General features: G+C 44.8%; 1 long non-coding RNA gene across 5 annotated transcripts in view; it reads right to left on the minus strand.

Annotated features, from left to right (window-relative positions):
- Positions 1–15,898, minus strand: part of LOC132597339 (uncharacterized) — a 393,127-nt gene that overhangs the window by 272,521 nt on the left and 104,708 nt on the right. The gene's annotated exons all lie outside the window — the stretch shown is intronic.

A 15,898-nucleotide genomic window follows, 5' to 3' on the forward strand; every position in this document is an offset into this window, starting at 1 on the left:
ACACAGACCATACCTTTGTGCTTATTGAAAGAAGTCACCGCTTCATCCTGGCTGCTCCTCCAGGCTGAAGCAGCCCCAACAAAGCAGAGCGGAGGTTGCATTCCTTCAGCTGCAAGCCACCAACTATGGCACCACCATCCACGGCAGCCCCAGCGTTACATAGATGGACAAGATATACTCCCTCCCCACAAGGAGCTGAAAATCTGTTCAATGACCAAGTAAACGTACATAGTGTGTCGTGCTCATAAAATGAGCAAATGAGTAAGCGAATGAATGAATGAATGTTAAAAAAAATAGATGAATTTTCTCAGACCAATTTTGATCAGATTCAGTTAAGTTCACCTGTGTATTTGCTTTGTGCTCTTACTAAGATCCCCTTTGATTGAATCCTGGGAGGTTCTAATTCCTTTTCTTCCTAGCTAAAGGCCATGGAGGCCTCGGGCTGGTTTTGAGCCGGTTCAACGGCCTGGTGCAGGTTGAGGGCCTGAAGAGCAGGTGGAGCCTGACTCAGCACAGAGAGGGCTCTTTCAGGTGCTTTTACGGAAACTGACTCACCTCCACTTTGGCCAGGGTGCTCATCAGATGCCTCGTCTCTTCCCCTGGCTTTCAAGCACAGTCTTTAATACACATGCACACTGTTTGGCACGGGCAGAAGCAGTGATTAGCGGCGGCCCCGCTTGGGTGTTTCACTGGGAGGGTTGTGGCGGGGAGCAGGTTCTGACCCCCGGGTTACCCACAACCCTCTGCATGCAGGAGGCATTCTGAATGTCCTGAAACACCTGTGTGACTGAGTGAATAAGATGAATCAATCATGGAAAACAAGTCCAGGAAGCTGCAAGAGCCTCCCAAGGCTACTCGCTGCCAACAGTGGGGCCGGGCCTGGCCTGAAACCTAGGGCTCCTGGCCTTAACAAGGGCTCTTTCAGTGCCACACACAGGCCACTGGCCACCCAGGGGGTGACTCTAAAGCACCTCTGAGGTTCCCAGACATCAGTAACAGCAGGATCAGCAGTGTCATTAAAAAAGCAAATTATAGCCCAAGGTGGCTTGAAATGTCTGTAGGATCAGTCCTTTGCTTTGCAATTACACAGCCACCACTCTTATCTCCTGTCAGGACTGTTGCAAAAGCATTCTTACTGGGCGTTCCAGACATGTCCCCTCCCCATGTTCAACCCCACCCTGAATTCCCCAAACAACACTGTAATCAGACCACCTCTTTGCTGGAAGGTGATCAGCTTCTCTCAGACCATCCACCAGATGCAGCCCCACCCAGCTTTTCACACCAGAACTGAAGAGCCTCCTGGATGCCCCTCGCCAGCTCCTGGCCCCTTGCACGTTTACCCAATACCCCTCTCCTCTCCCTGGATTCTCTGCTTCAGCCAAAGGGATCCTTTTCCTGGCCTCTGACTTACCCAGAGCCCTCCCCTCTACCATTGCTACTCTGGTGAGAACCCTGCTCAGAACAGCAGTTCTTTCTCTCTCTACTTGTACAAATCCTTTTTACCCTCTGTAATTTAGTTTGCACTCCTCCTGTCTGGTGAAGTCCTCTTGGACTCTTACAATTGAAAGTGTGATAAATTGGGAGATTGCGGTTGACATATATACACTAATATGTAAAAAATGGATAACTAGTAAGAACCTGCTGTATAAAAAATAAAATAAAATAAAATTCAAAAAAAAAAAAAAGAAAGTGCTGGTTCTGTTTCTTGCTTCCCACAGCAGCCTTGGAATCTACCTTGGGAGGGGCCTTTAGCAGATCTCTGTGATACAGCCATGCATCTCTACCTGGGTAAAGTCACATCTCAGCTGGACTTAAGTTCTCTCAGCATGAGAAACACATCTTCTTCAGCATAACATGGTGGACAAAGTCTCAGGTCCTGGAGTCACAGGCCTGGTTATAACCCTTTAACTGCCTTTACCTATCTTGCCTGGAGCAAGTTTCCTTTCATTTCCAAGTCTCAATTTTCTCATCTGTAAAGGGGGGATATAGTAATGATCACATGGGTAGTTCTAAGGTTTATTAAAATGCAGACTGAGTGATCGGAAAGTACCTCACATAGCAACTGCTCAATAATTATCAGTTACTGTTATCCTATGAGAGGGTGGGATGTATTAAAGAATGAGCATGGTTCACCAGCAGCCGGACTTTGGCTGTGAGGGCAGAGTGGAGACCAGGCTGGAGAGCTCAGCCAGGTCCAGGTGATGAAAGGCCCCCTGAGCCACGTTTGGACGTACCCAGAGGACAAGAGAACTCATCAAAGAGTTTTAAGCAGGGGAAGGATGGGTCTGATTAGAGACTTTCCTGGCTCCGACGGGGAGGATGGTGTAGAGACTGAGTAAACCAAAGTCAGAAAAATGAGTTAGGAGCCTGCTGTGGTCACCTGGGTGAGGGCAGCAGAGCATCTGAGCTGGTGGCCCCACGTGACTAGTCAAACAATACCTTCTGTTTAGAAGTTAGTCATTAAATGTGCCAAGGTAATCAGACTCAGCCCCTGACGTCAGGGAGCTCATAGTCTACTGCGGGGAGACAGGTAAGAAAACTAAGAAACTATAATAAATGGAAAATGATGGGAAAAGAAATATGTAGCACTTGGAAGCAAAGAGAAAGAAGCACCATCTGCACCTGATGGGGAGGGATGCTTGAGGAATGTTTTAGGGAGGACAGGACCTGTGAAGGCTCCATCTTTTAAGAAGGATAATTTATGCTGTCTTTTGGTTGACCTGGATGTTTGGACATTCTAATATGGTCTTATGTCTCCAGGAAAGGAATTCCCACCATGTATAATGGATGAGAAGAGAAGATGGTGAAGATCTCTTTCAAGTATAAGATACCAGGTTTTTCTCTTTTATCTCTACATTCCATTTTCATCACTATGTTTTGAATCTTTAATCTCCCCTTTGTGCTGCAATGTCAGTGTTTTGGATTTTGGAAGGCAATTATTCGAAGAGGGACAATCACTTGCTCTTCTGTTCTATTTATTCATATATCTATCAGCCTATTTATTTTTAAAGATTCCCTGGAAAAAAATTTAGAGGAAAACAGGAACTCTGTAATGAGCTGAAATTTAATGTTGTTCCATTAACATTTCAGAAAATTCCAGCAAGAAACTTGAGAAGATAATTACATACCAGGGGAGAAAACTGGGTGTTCATGCCAGAGGTCCACCAGAAAGTGTTTCAAAGTGTGTGGTGTCACCAAAAATTACTTGGACTCAACAATTATGAGCTAAAATAATGTTTACATTTGGACAAATAATTTCTAATTGGGTTGTCCATTACGTGACTGAGTGCAGGAGTCATGATAAAATGGAACCTAATTTGAAAGCCTCAGACAGGAAGGCAGTGATTAGTTGTGGAAGGTGAGAAATGCACAACTTCTGGGTCCTATCTACCTTTAGCTGTTCCAGAAAGGGGTGGCATGGCCAGGAACTAAGCCAGCAATGCCCAGAGCACCAGTGAAAGCCCACTCTTTCATAGAACTTTACAAAGCACTTTCCCATGCACCATCTTGACTGATCTCAACACTGCCCTGAGAAGAGACAGGGCAGGTGCTCTTGTTTGTCCCTGTTTACAGCTGCAGAAACCAAGATTCAAGTGACTCACCCAAGGTCACAGAATGAGGACAGGAAGGGGACACGATTCAGGCCAGGTCTTCTGACCTTCAATCCTGTGTTCTGGCCACCTGGCCTCTCAAAACCTTCCAATAGTGACAGCTCATAGTTAAGAGCCTAGGCAATGAGGGCATGTGTAAATGTAACTGGTACACTAATGGGTATAAAATGATTGCACAAAAATGACCTGACCTACTGGGGCTCAGGGAGTGGGCATGGTGATGCTGCTGGTGAGGCCCACGAGGGCAGCTGCTTGCAGCTCAGGCTCAAAGCTGCCAGTGCTTTACTTGCCCCTCCAGGCAGGGGGAACACAGAAAAAGAGACCACAGAGTGGAGGCTCTCATATTAGGCAGACTAGAAGCAGAGTGACCAGGAGAGTTCAATTGATGACGTCTTGGTAGAGACTATTCTTTGAAGAAGTGCATAAGGCAACACTTAGAACCCTCCTGTGGTTACCATAAACGGATGCAAAACAAGAAGCAGGCACCCAGCTCAGACTAAGAGACTCGAGGCCAGGATGGGACATGCAGACTGGAGACAAATCTCTCTGGTGCCAAACTGATGAAGGGGCTCACTGGTCCACTAGAGAGGAGAACTGGTAACTATATCAGACCAACTAACCCTTTCAAAGACTTCCTCCGTTGACCTGAGGATAAAATGCAAATTTCTTAGGAGGCTTCTCAAGACCCTGTGAGGTCCCACCCTTGATTACTTCTTCAACCTCAGGTCTCATCACACGCCACACCTTGCACATACACCCGCAAGCAGCTCCCACAAAGTCACCACAGCTATCCAAGCATTTACTGCTTCACCTCCTTTGCTAGAGCATATTCTCTCTTGTGTCTAGGGCTCACCCCATGCTCTTCTGTGTACCAGCTTCATTTCCTCCTTCCTGTCCCAATTGCCTAACTCCTACACATCCTCCAGGTGTCAGCCTAAAGGTCACTTCCTGCAGGAAGTGTCTCTCCATCACCTCTACCCTTACTAAGCTAAGTTGGCCTGCCATGCTCTCCCATTTCAGTCTGAACTTCCTCAAACCTCGCTGTGAGTGCTTGATTCATAGTCTGTCCTCACACCCGGCAGTTACTTGATAGAAACAGGGATTGCTAGCATGTTCACTATGGTAACCCCAAGCCAAGCATTGTAGTATTTGTTGAATGATGGGATAGATTAATTCTTTAATTAGTTTAGAGGGTAGTAAGATCTGGTAAACAAAAGCATTTCTCCCCAATAGATGGTAAGTTCAGCTAGTTTCAGCTCAACAAAGCTGGACAGCCCCTCCATGGAATGTTACATAAACACCTGAACAGACCTTGAGTCAAGATTCTGCTGCCAAAGTGAATAAGAGCCCTATTTCGAAAATTCTGTCTTAAGAAGGCTTATTTCTGTGTGGGTGTGATCCAACTTTCCGAGGGCTTTAAATAATTGGGAAAGACATTATCTTTGGAAACTCTTTAAAATCTAACCTCTGTCCCTTAGTTCTTGCCAAATATCTCCCACAACTCACATTAAATGGATTACTCTGTCCTTAATCACATACTAAATGTCTGCATCTGTGTTTGGCATCAGCTGGCTGTGAGGCAGCTGCAGTCACCTCGTACATGTCCTGCTATTAGAACAGAAGAAATAATAGGTAAAGAGCTCTGAGTAGTGGGTGAGAGCAAGATCTTCATTCATTCATTCATTCAGTCAGTCATTCATTCAGTCAACTCTAGTTAAGGGTCAATTATATTCTCAGTACTAAACTGAGATAAGACATATTCCCTTTCTCTGGAAGAGCTCTCTAAAAAAAGTAGAGAACTAAAAATTTCTTATAATTGTATAGTCTTTGCTTCTCAAACTTTAATGTGTATTTGAAATCACCTGGAGGTGATGTTAAAATGAGATTCTGATTCAGTAAGTTTGGGATGGAGCCTGAGATTCTGCATTTCTGACAAGCTACTGAATGAAGCCAACACTGCTGGTCTGGGGACCACACTTTCAGCAGAAAGCATCACAATATGGTTTATATAGAAAGACAGTAGCCATATCCTCATTACCTCATTTGATTCTCATAAGAATGCTGGGAGTAGATAAGGGAGATACTTTATGACCCTTTCACAGATAAAAACATTGAGTCTAGGAGAAATCACTATTTTTCCCAATGGTATCACTAGGTATCAACCAATGGTTAAGACCACAATTCATTTATTCATATCCAGGACCTCAAATCCCCAGTGTAATCCTCTACAGACCCCCTACCCTTAGCTGCTGGTCACAGCCATGATGCTCTTCTGCCTCTTGACACAGACCTAGCATCCATCAGGTGGCCTTTTAAGCCCCAGGGTAGCACAATGGCAACCATATCCCTCTCCTCTGTGATTGGTCTTGGCTGACCATCGTGAGTTTGGCCACTCCCAGGAAAATGGACAGAGGACACCAGAGAGCAAAATAAGAAAGGATTTATATTCTAGAAGCATCTATTACCTCTGGGTCTCAGCAAGGTCTCTGAGCACATAACATCTCCTCCACTCTTCTGTGGTGTCCCTACTCAAGTTACCCAGAGATGACAAGCCACCTTCCTAAGGGCAAAGGAAGAGAACTGCCCTTGATGAGGACCCACTGTGTGTAGGATATTGCTCAGGTATTTTCCCTGAGTTATCTCATTCAATAGGTGCAACGTGGGGAAATATCTTCGCTCGTGCGTGCATTCATTCATTTTACACTATTTAAGGACCACCTGTGCTCTAGTTACTGAATATTGGGAAATATAAATAAGACATATTCCTTCCCTTGAAGTAATGCTCAAAGAAGGTGAGTTACATGCCAAAAATTACCCAGCTAGGAAGTGCTGCAGCAGGGGCAGGAAACCACTATCTCCCCAGCCTAAACTCATCACTTTTTCCAACCCCAATGAACTTTTGAGAATAGCAGACTTCATCATCTGGGGAATCTGTTAATAATGCAGAGATTATGATTCAGTAGGTCTGTGAGAGGCCCAATAATCTGCGTGTTCACAATCACACTAAGAGATTCTGATTCAAGCAAACTTCAGATCACACTTTGAAGTCAGTGACTTCAGACCAACTGTAGAAGTTAGCTAGGGGCACTGGCTATTGAAAGGCCTCCCTGGAAACCTGCATGGCACAGAGAGAGGAGATATGCTCCCACTTTGGAGACATCAAGTTGACTGAAAAGAAGAGTACAGTTATTGCATCCAAACTTATTTGGAAGCAATATTACAAGGGTTACGTGTAAGGCCAGGAATGAAGCCATGCTATAATGCTGCAGGGCTGGCAGGGTGTGTGGGAGTAAGGCAGCTCACAAGTATCGCCCCATGCCGCTCACATCACATCATGTTATTATGACTGGTGTTCCTTCGTGTCAGTGACCTGCCATGTGATTATTGCTTTATGGTTTCCAGCCCCACAGTATTAAGGGATGGGTCACTTGGGTACTTAGGTAGGCAGATGCCCTGGATAAACACAGAAACACACTTTCCTAGTAGCCATACAGCTAGGACTAACCTTGTGCTCCTGGACCCCAAGGTAATCACCTGCAGCCACCAAGTTGGACACAGAAGGGGAGCACAAGGAACCCATGTAGACAGATGTGCTGAACCCAGCTTAGACTGAGGGCAACTGAGGTGGTGGGAAGAGCACTGGGCTGAGAGCTGAGAGGCCTGCATTCCAGACCTAACCATTACCTGATTGCAGGGGCCTCAGTAAGTGATGACTCCACTCGAGGTCATAGTGTCTTCATCACTAAAAGGCTTTCAGCTCTGGTTTTCTGAAAGTCCTCAGCTTTGCTAACGGAAAAGAGCACTTGCTCAGCTTGAAATGGCAAGCTTGAGATCCATTCCTGGCTCTTTTCTCATTTTATCTTTCATCCGTGGAAGACTGGTCCACTCCTGTCCCCAGAAAGCATCTGAGTCTCTCTCATCCCAAACCCCACCTCCCCTCACTCCTCCTCTTTGCAAGGTTACTGGGCTATGTCATAGAATCAAGAAGTTTTGACTCAGGAAGGGAAAGGAAATGGACATATTTCAACAGAAAGAGTTTGTAGCTTTTATTTCTAGGATGTTGCCATTAGCTTGAGTCAGTATCACTACCTTCCAAATTCTGTGTTTTTCTACTTTAATTCTTGAATTCTAGGAGAGGGAGAATCTCATTGGCCCAAGTGGCGTTGGATGTCTACTCCTGGCTCAATCAGGTGTAGCCAGGTGGGCAGGATCACTAAATGGAAACATGGCCAGTTATCCTCCACTGCATGTGAGATGCAGTGCCCAGGGAAGGAGGTGGCCACACCAGGGCTATTCGCCGTGAGAATTCCTGGGGGATCTGAACCTTGCCTGTCCTTTCAAGTATTTCCAACTTCTACTGGTACTCTGTAGAGTATCCCTAGCCCACAGGTCAAACACCAAGAGCTGAGCCATTGTAGGATACAAAACTCATAGCTGTGCCATGATCACCAAACGGCATTCAGTGCGCCATCCTTGATTCTCCACAATTCACACTTGAGCAACTTCTTCCTCCAGATATGTCATTCACTCCATCCCCAGAGGTCAGCCTTCACTCAGGGCTCATGAATTCTGGAGTTGGGTAGAACACACTGGCTAGGATCCACCCCAGCAGAATGCCAGCCCACTGCCACCTTCCGGAAATCCTGTAAGTAAAGCTTGAGGCAATATTTATTATAATGCAAAGGGTTGTGCTGGGTGCTGGGAATAAAGATAAGCCCACATGTACATAATCTTTTCTTCCAAAAGGGACATCAGGAGAGAGACTAGAAAATAGGTACCAACATAACAAAATAGCTCCCAAGTGCTTTCAGAAGCCCAGTACAGAAAGCAGAGGATGAACTTCAGGTAAGGGGAGGGTCAGAAAAGCATTTCCAGGAAAGGTGACACTCTCCTAAACTGTGTCTTGGAGAAGAAGTAGAAGTTATCCAGAAACAAGTATAGTATAGCAAGTATACTAGGCAGGAGGAATAGCAGGTGAAAGGCTTAGAGGCTTTCTGCAATACAGCAAAGGAGAGGAGCATCACATCTGAGGCAAGGAATCCAGTGAGGATGAGGCTGAAGGACTGGGAAGGGGCTGGACCATGTCCAGCTGAATGGACCAGGCTGAAGTCTGTGGAGTATGGAGGAGGGCATGGCAGTGGGAGACAGGAAGGCAGAGAGACCAGCAGGGAGGTGATTACAGTCATCCAGATGAGAGATGATAAAGATATCCTGCCAGGTACAGTTGAAGCCAAGACCTAAAAGACAAGAAGGAACCAACGACAGAAAGATCAAAGAGAAGAATAGTCTAGAAAGAAACAAAAAATCTGAAGTCCCCAAGGAGGAAATATGCATGGCTTGCTGAAGGAATAGAAAGTGGGCTAGTGAGTGGCAGAAGAAAGCAAGAGCAGTGAGGTCTAAGAGGTACACAAAGACTGAAGTTGACCCAGTAAACCGGAGAACTTTAGATGTTCTTTGACATTTTAAACAATCAGTTTACATGATCTCATTAACATTTGTTTTTTAAACTTCTCCATCTTATGTAGACAGTGTACTGAGGGGGACAAGAATGGAAGAGAGAGAGCAGATAGGAACTACTGACATATTCCAGGAAAGAATGAGGACACCTGGGATAAGGATGGTGGTCAAGTGGCAGGGCAACTTGGGCAGATTGGGAGAAGTTTTGGAGGTAGAATTGACAGGACTACCTGATGTCTTAGACGAGAGGTGGTGAGGGAAGGAAAGAAATCCTGTCTCATTGGCAAGGACAACTGAATGCATAGCAGTGCCATTTACTGAGATGAGAAGACTGACAAATGACTGAGGTTGTATTTTGAGGGGGTGATGGAGGTAATATGGAAATCGAGTTCTTTTTTGAATGTGTGATGTTTGAGGTGCATTTTAGATATCTAAGTGGAGATACCAGGTAGAAGATGGTTATATAGGCTTCCCTTTGTGGCTAGAGACATAAACTTGAGTTTTATTCACCTATAGATGGCATTTGAAGATATGCGATTGGATGTGCTTATCCAGATACTAGAGTGAGACAGAGAAGAAAAGGAGATGCAGGACCAAATCTTGGGAATGAGCAACATTTTAAGATAGAGAAGAAGAGGAGAAAATTGAGGAGCAACAGTGAGTTAGGAGTAAAGAGAGGTGTGGTTTCAGGGAAGCCAAAGCAGGGATGAGGGTGAGGGTTGGGATGTAGCTAAGAAGAAAAAATGGCCAATTCTGTCTAATTTTGTGGAGAGGGCAAGTAAAACGAGAACTGAGAACTAACCATTGGATTTACATCCCCAGGCCCTGGGACCACAACTGGCACACAGTAGATGCTCAATAAATGGAAGTTGAATTAATTAACTGAAGACTGTGTAGCCCAGGGATGACAAGTACAGAACATTTTTGGTTTCGGAGGTACAATTCCTCATCCTCCTCCCTCTGTGACAGACATTGATAATCAATTACTGCTTTTGTTTTGTTTTTTTTTTTTTTTTAAATCCAGATTCAGCCTTGGAATCCTTCAGCTCTAGGCAAGCACTGTCAAGAAATCGGAACTGTTATGCAAATTTAAGCTGATTTGCCATTCCTGGTATAGACTAAAGAGTCTGGACCTGACTTTATATCAGAGCTACTCAACAATGGAGCCTCATTAGGGCAGCTTCAGGAGGAACCACAGACCATCTGCAAAGGGCAGTGCAGAGGGAATTCCCGCTTAGATGGGGATTGAACCAGGTGATGGATCGCTAAGGCCCACCTGAAGAGTCCACAGTTCAGATGGTGGTTCTCCCTCCCCCCTCCCCCTCGCAGCTGCTCAAAGCACACAGAGGACAATCCCACCCAGCCTAGGTTAATATGTGGAAACTAAATCTTTCTTAAAACTTCCTCCTATGCATTTCTTTTCTCTCTTATCTTTATTGGCCGCCTGAAATGCCTTATCTGCAGTGGCATGATTCTGTTCTAAATCTCTGTCTATGAACACAATTACCAGTTCTGCTTCATCCACAAGGTAAAAAATGAATCACTGGATGCAAGACATTAACTTAACTTATCCACCCAGCCATAGGCAGACTGGCTTCATCTCCAAATGATGCACTCCCCCACGTAAAATAAAACCAGACGGCTTGATTCTTCAGTCCAACGCACTAAGCATTATGGAGAGACATCTGCTGCAGACAAATCTTGGGTCTTTGGAGCCTTAATATTTTAAAATGTATTCCTCTCCACCACCTGGAGGCTCCTGAGTCCATTTGTGGACTTTTCCACCTCATGCTGCCTTGCAAGCTAATGAGCAGTTGTTCATAGACACGCAAGTTTTAGCTCTTCTGTTAAAATTCCTACATCCATATTGCAGCAGAGACGGCAGAGAATTTACCATCAGGAGCCTCTCAGTACCCTCCATTTTTTCTCACCTTTAGTAACTGCTTCAACAAACACGTCTGTGTGCCAGATTCTATACTGATTTCTAGCGTAGAAGTTAGAGGTATGGCAAGGAATAAGATACAGTCTCTTTTCCCACCTGGGGCTCAGGAGTGGACTTTAGACATTCTATGCACCCCTCTGAAGTGATAGGCAAAATGCTGTGTGTTATGTGCACGTCTATATATGAGTCTCCAGTGGGTTGCCTATAATTTTCATTGGATTCTGAATCCAAAGAGATTAGGGATCAATGGAGATCTAAAGGACAGCTTTGACAGCTCCCTTTCCTTAATCCCCAGTCACATACGAACCAACCACCAAGCTTGTCAGTTTGTTTTTTAATTCCTAAATTGCTGTAGATCTAGCCCCTTCTCTCCATGCCCCTACCCTACTCCAAGCTGCCCTTATCTCCATGGGCAACTGAAAATGGCCTCCTCATGGTGTCCCCATGGGGTCCTTTCCCCTCTCCAATCTGTTCTCCAAACAGCAGCCATCACATATTTTCAGATCTCTAATCTGATCATTTCAATCCCTTGCTTACAGCATTTAATGACTTCCCGCTGAGCACCAAAGACAATCAGTAAACTTTCACATGGTCATTAGCCATCACATCACCCTCTACTATTCTCTCGCTCTGTGAACTCCAGCCTCATCAAAGCTCTTTCACATCTTCAGAGTCTCCATTTGCTCTTCTGCCCCTGAGTCTGTGGGCATTCTGTAATCTCTACCTGAAAGCCTTCTAGCCTCTCTCCCTTCTCCAAGTTGTCTGGTAATTATCACTTCTCCTGGTTGCTTCCCCTGACCTCCCTGACCAGGTCAAACACCCTATTGTAAAACCTCATAGTTGCATGAACTTCATAGCCTTTGTCCAAGCTAGAATTACGCCAGCTTTACAGGACCCATTGATTAATTTCTATACCTCAGCAAACCGGACAATTGGTCATTGTATCCCCAGTGCTTCGCAGAGTGCTAGGCACAGGGAAGGTGAGGACTTGATTTATACTCAGTGAATGAACAAGTGAATGATGGAGTGAGTGAATAAATAAGCAACGTGGTAGATGCTGTAATACAAGAAAGCGCTAAGTACTACTGGGGCTCAGAAGAGGTGGAGTCTCCACAGTAGTTGGGGGTCAGGACTGTGTCTCATTGATCTTCGGTATCTAGTCCGGGCTTATCACATAGTGCATGTGAGCAAGGTGCATGGACTGAGCGCGTGAAATAGTGACTGACTGCCTGGGAGAGTGGGCAGGGGCTTCTAGGGGAGTCAGCAATTGACATCAGTCACAGAGGGAAACTGAAAGTATCAGATCAAAGGGAGAAAGCAGTAGGCAAAGGGCATTTCCAACAGAAGAAACAAGTACAAAGGCATGAAGCCACAAAAAAGGAGTAAAGCTTCTATGGAGGTAAAGGAGGGTAAGTGTGGTAGACGTGGAGATGGGCTCCCGATTCTCCTTCTGGGAGGGAAGGACTCCTTGCCCTGCTGCAGGCTGTGCTGAGGACAGACACCCGCTGCTGTCAGCTCCTTAGCAGTAGCCTCTACTGCAGAGAGCCACCTGGCCCAAGGTGACCTGATCCAGGAGCACTGGCTGAGATGGGGGTACAAAGACAAGCTATTTTGGACAAACAGGGGACCATTCTGGCAGCTTCTTAGCTCCTGTGCTCCCAGTGGGGCTGGCCCCGCATCATCACAGCTTAACTACTCTCTCTGCCTCCCTCCCACAGATGTTGATCTTCCCAGAGCACTAAACTCTGTACCAGAGTCAGCCTGCGTGAGGCTACGAGAGTGGGTTTACACAGGGAAACCAACTAGAAAGTGAGTTTGGAGCTAGGTGGTGAGGACCTCCAGTGCCATGCCAAGGGGTGGCAGTTTTCCCTGCAAGCAGTGAGAGACCAGAGGGTGCTGAGACCTCTCCAGCGGCTGCGTGGTGACAAGCTGGAAGGAGGCAAAGGGACTTGGTGGGAGGCCCCCGGGTCAATTCAGGAAAGAGAAAAGTGAGGTCCAAGCTGGAGAAGTAGTGGGTCATGATGAGGAAGGCTGGTGTTGAGAAATGTGGGAGGAAAAATCAATGGCCCCCGTGACACGTTGACTATGGGCAGAGTAAAGGATGAGGGAACAATGGTACTGAGGGAATATGTTGATTCCCAGCTGTGGTGGGGGAACACTGCTAACTTGGGTTAAAAGTAGCAGCTGTAGTTGGGCTTCCCTGGTGGCACAGTGGTTGAGAGTCCACCTGCTGATGCAGGGGACGCGGGTTCCTGCCCCGGTCCAGGAAGATCCCACATGCCTCGGAGCGGCTGGTCCCGTGAGCCATGGCCGCTGGGACTGTGCGTCCGGAGCCTGTGCTCTGCAACGGGAGAGGCCACAACAGTGAGAGGGCCCGCATACCACAAAAAAAAAAAAAAAAAAAAAGTAGCATCTGTAGTTAACAATGCTGTATTATATAGTGGGTTGGCCAAAAAGTTCAATCGGGGTTTTCTGTATGAGCTTATGAAAAACCCGAGCAAACTTTTTGGCCAGCCCAGTACTTAACATTTTGCTGAGAGGATAGATCTTATGTAAAGCACTTTTTTCACAAAAAGTAACAAATTAAAAGGGAAGTAGGAAACACTTTGGAGAGGATGGATTACAGTAGTGATAGTTTCATGGATGTACACTTATCTCCAGACTCATTCAATTATATACATTAAGTATGCACAGCTTTTTGTATGTCAATTATATCCAAATAAAGTGGTTTTTAAAAAATCTATAGCAACCTGGGGGAGGAGCTCTTTTTCCTAATGCCTTTTTCAAGGCACTCTCAGTTAGTGGACAGTAAAACAGTAACTGGGATATTCCAACAGCATTTAAATACATAATCAACCAGCAACGTTTTTTCATGCAAAGAGTCATCATCAAAGTTTTTGTTTGTTATGATCTTGTGGCTTTTTGTTTATATAATCAGAAATTATGTTCCTAAAGAACATTTTCATGTCAGAGAGATCTTCAAAGAAGAGAAGTAGCAAAGGTATGAATTTTCAATAAAAGGAATGCCAGTGCTGAGTGAAGAACTTGTCTGGAATATTATTCACTCAATAAATATGCAGTGAGCATCTTCTACATGCCAAACACTGTGCTAGGGGCTGTGAATAGAAGGATGAGTAAAACCCCACAGATTTCCATGTCAGGAAGCAAGCCATAACCGGGGAAATTTAGCATAAATAAATGATGTGTTGCTGGGTCCAGCATGGCCCAGCGTATCAATCCAGTTCAAACATCCTCTTATTAGGCATCTGATTCTGTGTTATTTTTGAAGTGGAATTACTTGTCATGCTTTTTTTTTTTCCCTCATTCTTCATGATGTAGTAGTAAGTGTAGACAGACATATCAGTCCCGATCTGAACACTTACTAATGTGTGACCTTGAGCAACTTACACATCTATCCAATGGGGACAATTACATCCATCTCTTGAAAATGCACTAAAGTACTGTGTATAATAGTTATTCCACTACAGTGACATATCTTAAAAACATTTATCTTGTATGAATTCAACTATACCAAATGGGGGTGAAAAGGAGTGGAGGGAAACAATTTAAAGATATGACCAGGACTGACTATATAATTTGTGGGTCCCAGAGAAAAATAAAGTTGAGAGGCCCCTTGTTCAAAAATGATTGAGATTTTCAAGATGGTAACAGCAGAACTTTGAGTCAAGCGCATAACTACACAGGAAGCCCTCCCTGGATACAAATTCCCATTCCTACTCTTTCAGTTGTTCTTTGTCTCCATGTACTTCTAATACGGTGCGCATGTTGTTCTATGATGAATATGATTCTGGTGTAAAAATATATGTTTGTTTACCTGTTTTGTGTTTACACTTGCCACTAACAAGAAGCAATCTGTGCATCTACATAAAACCATATAGGCTGACCTTTGATTTAAGGGATTTTCAAGGGTGGATTTTATTTTATGTTTCTCTTTACACACTGGCTTTCTAAAACCTGTGGAAGATGATAGTCTGCAGCTGTCATTTCTCCTGGGACTTCTAGAATAGCCACCCACCTTGAGCTAGGGTCTGGATTGACTGCTTTATATACAGAACCTCATTCAACCATCCAGCAACCCTGTAAGGTAAATATTACCATCCTCATTCTCTAGAGGAGGAGGAAGCTGAGACCCAGAGCAGGGAAGTGATTTGCTCAAGTTACCCAGCAAATAAGTGGCAGATCTGGGATTTAAATATGGGTCTTTGGACTCCAAGGTCCATGCTCTCTCACTGATGTCAATAAATGTTTGCTCCTTCTAACTCTCTTTTCTATAAATCTTGCCCCAATATTTTGAAGTGAAGAATTATTTGGTGAATAGGCAATATGCTTTTCTGCATCCTCATAGCAGAGGATGGTTCACCAATTCAGTTCAGGCATGTAAGTTGGGAGGCAGGGCCACAGGAAAGCTTGAGAGCCTAACCTGTAGTTCCAGAGCTCTGATTGTCAGATGGTGAAATTCAGGGCTGACATCACCGATCTTCAGCTACCCAAACGTGAGCCCATATGGAGAGAATGTTATTAGGAGGAAAAATCATAAAGGTCATTTTAGAATGAATGATAGATGTAATTAACCTTATTGACAATGAAAAGTCTCAGTTGCTGAGAGACAGCGGTAAGCTTGCTTTCTAAACTACACGTTCTCTGTTTTTGCTCAAATACTTACCCACCCTCCCCCCCAAAAAAAATTTCTTGATCAACACATATAAAATTTGGGGTTGAAAACACCAGGTAAGAAGTAGGAAAAAAGCATCCAGTGTGTTATATTTTCAGTGCACGCATGTGCACAAACGCACGTGCACACACACACACTGATTCATGTGCATAATTCTGGGCTTGTCATTCCCCTTTAAGAGTTATTTATTGTCTT

This window comes from Globicephala melas, chromosome 5 (assembly GCF_963455315.2).
Source record: "Globicephala melas chromosome 5, mGloMel1.2, whole genome shotgun sequence".
Classification (NCBI taxonomy): Eukaryota; Metazoa; Chordata; class Mammalia; order Artiodactyla; family Delphinidae; genus Globicephala; species Globicephala melas.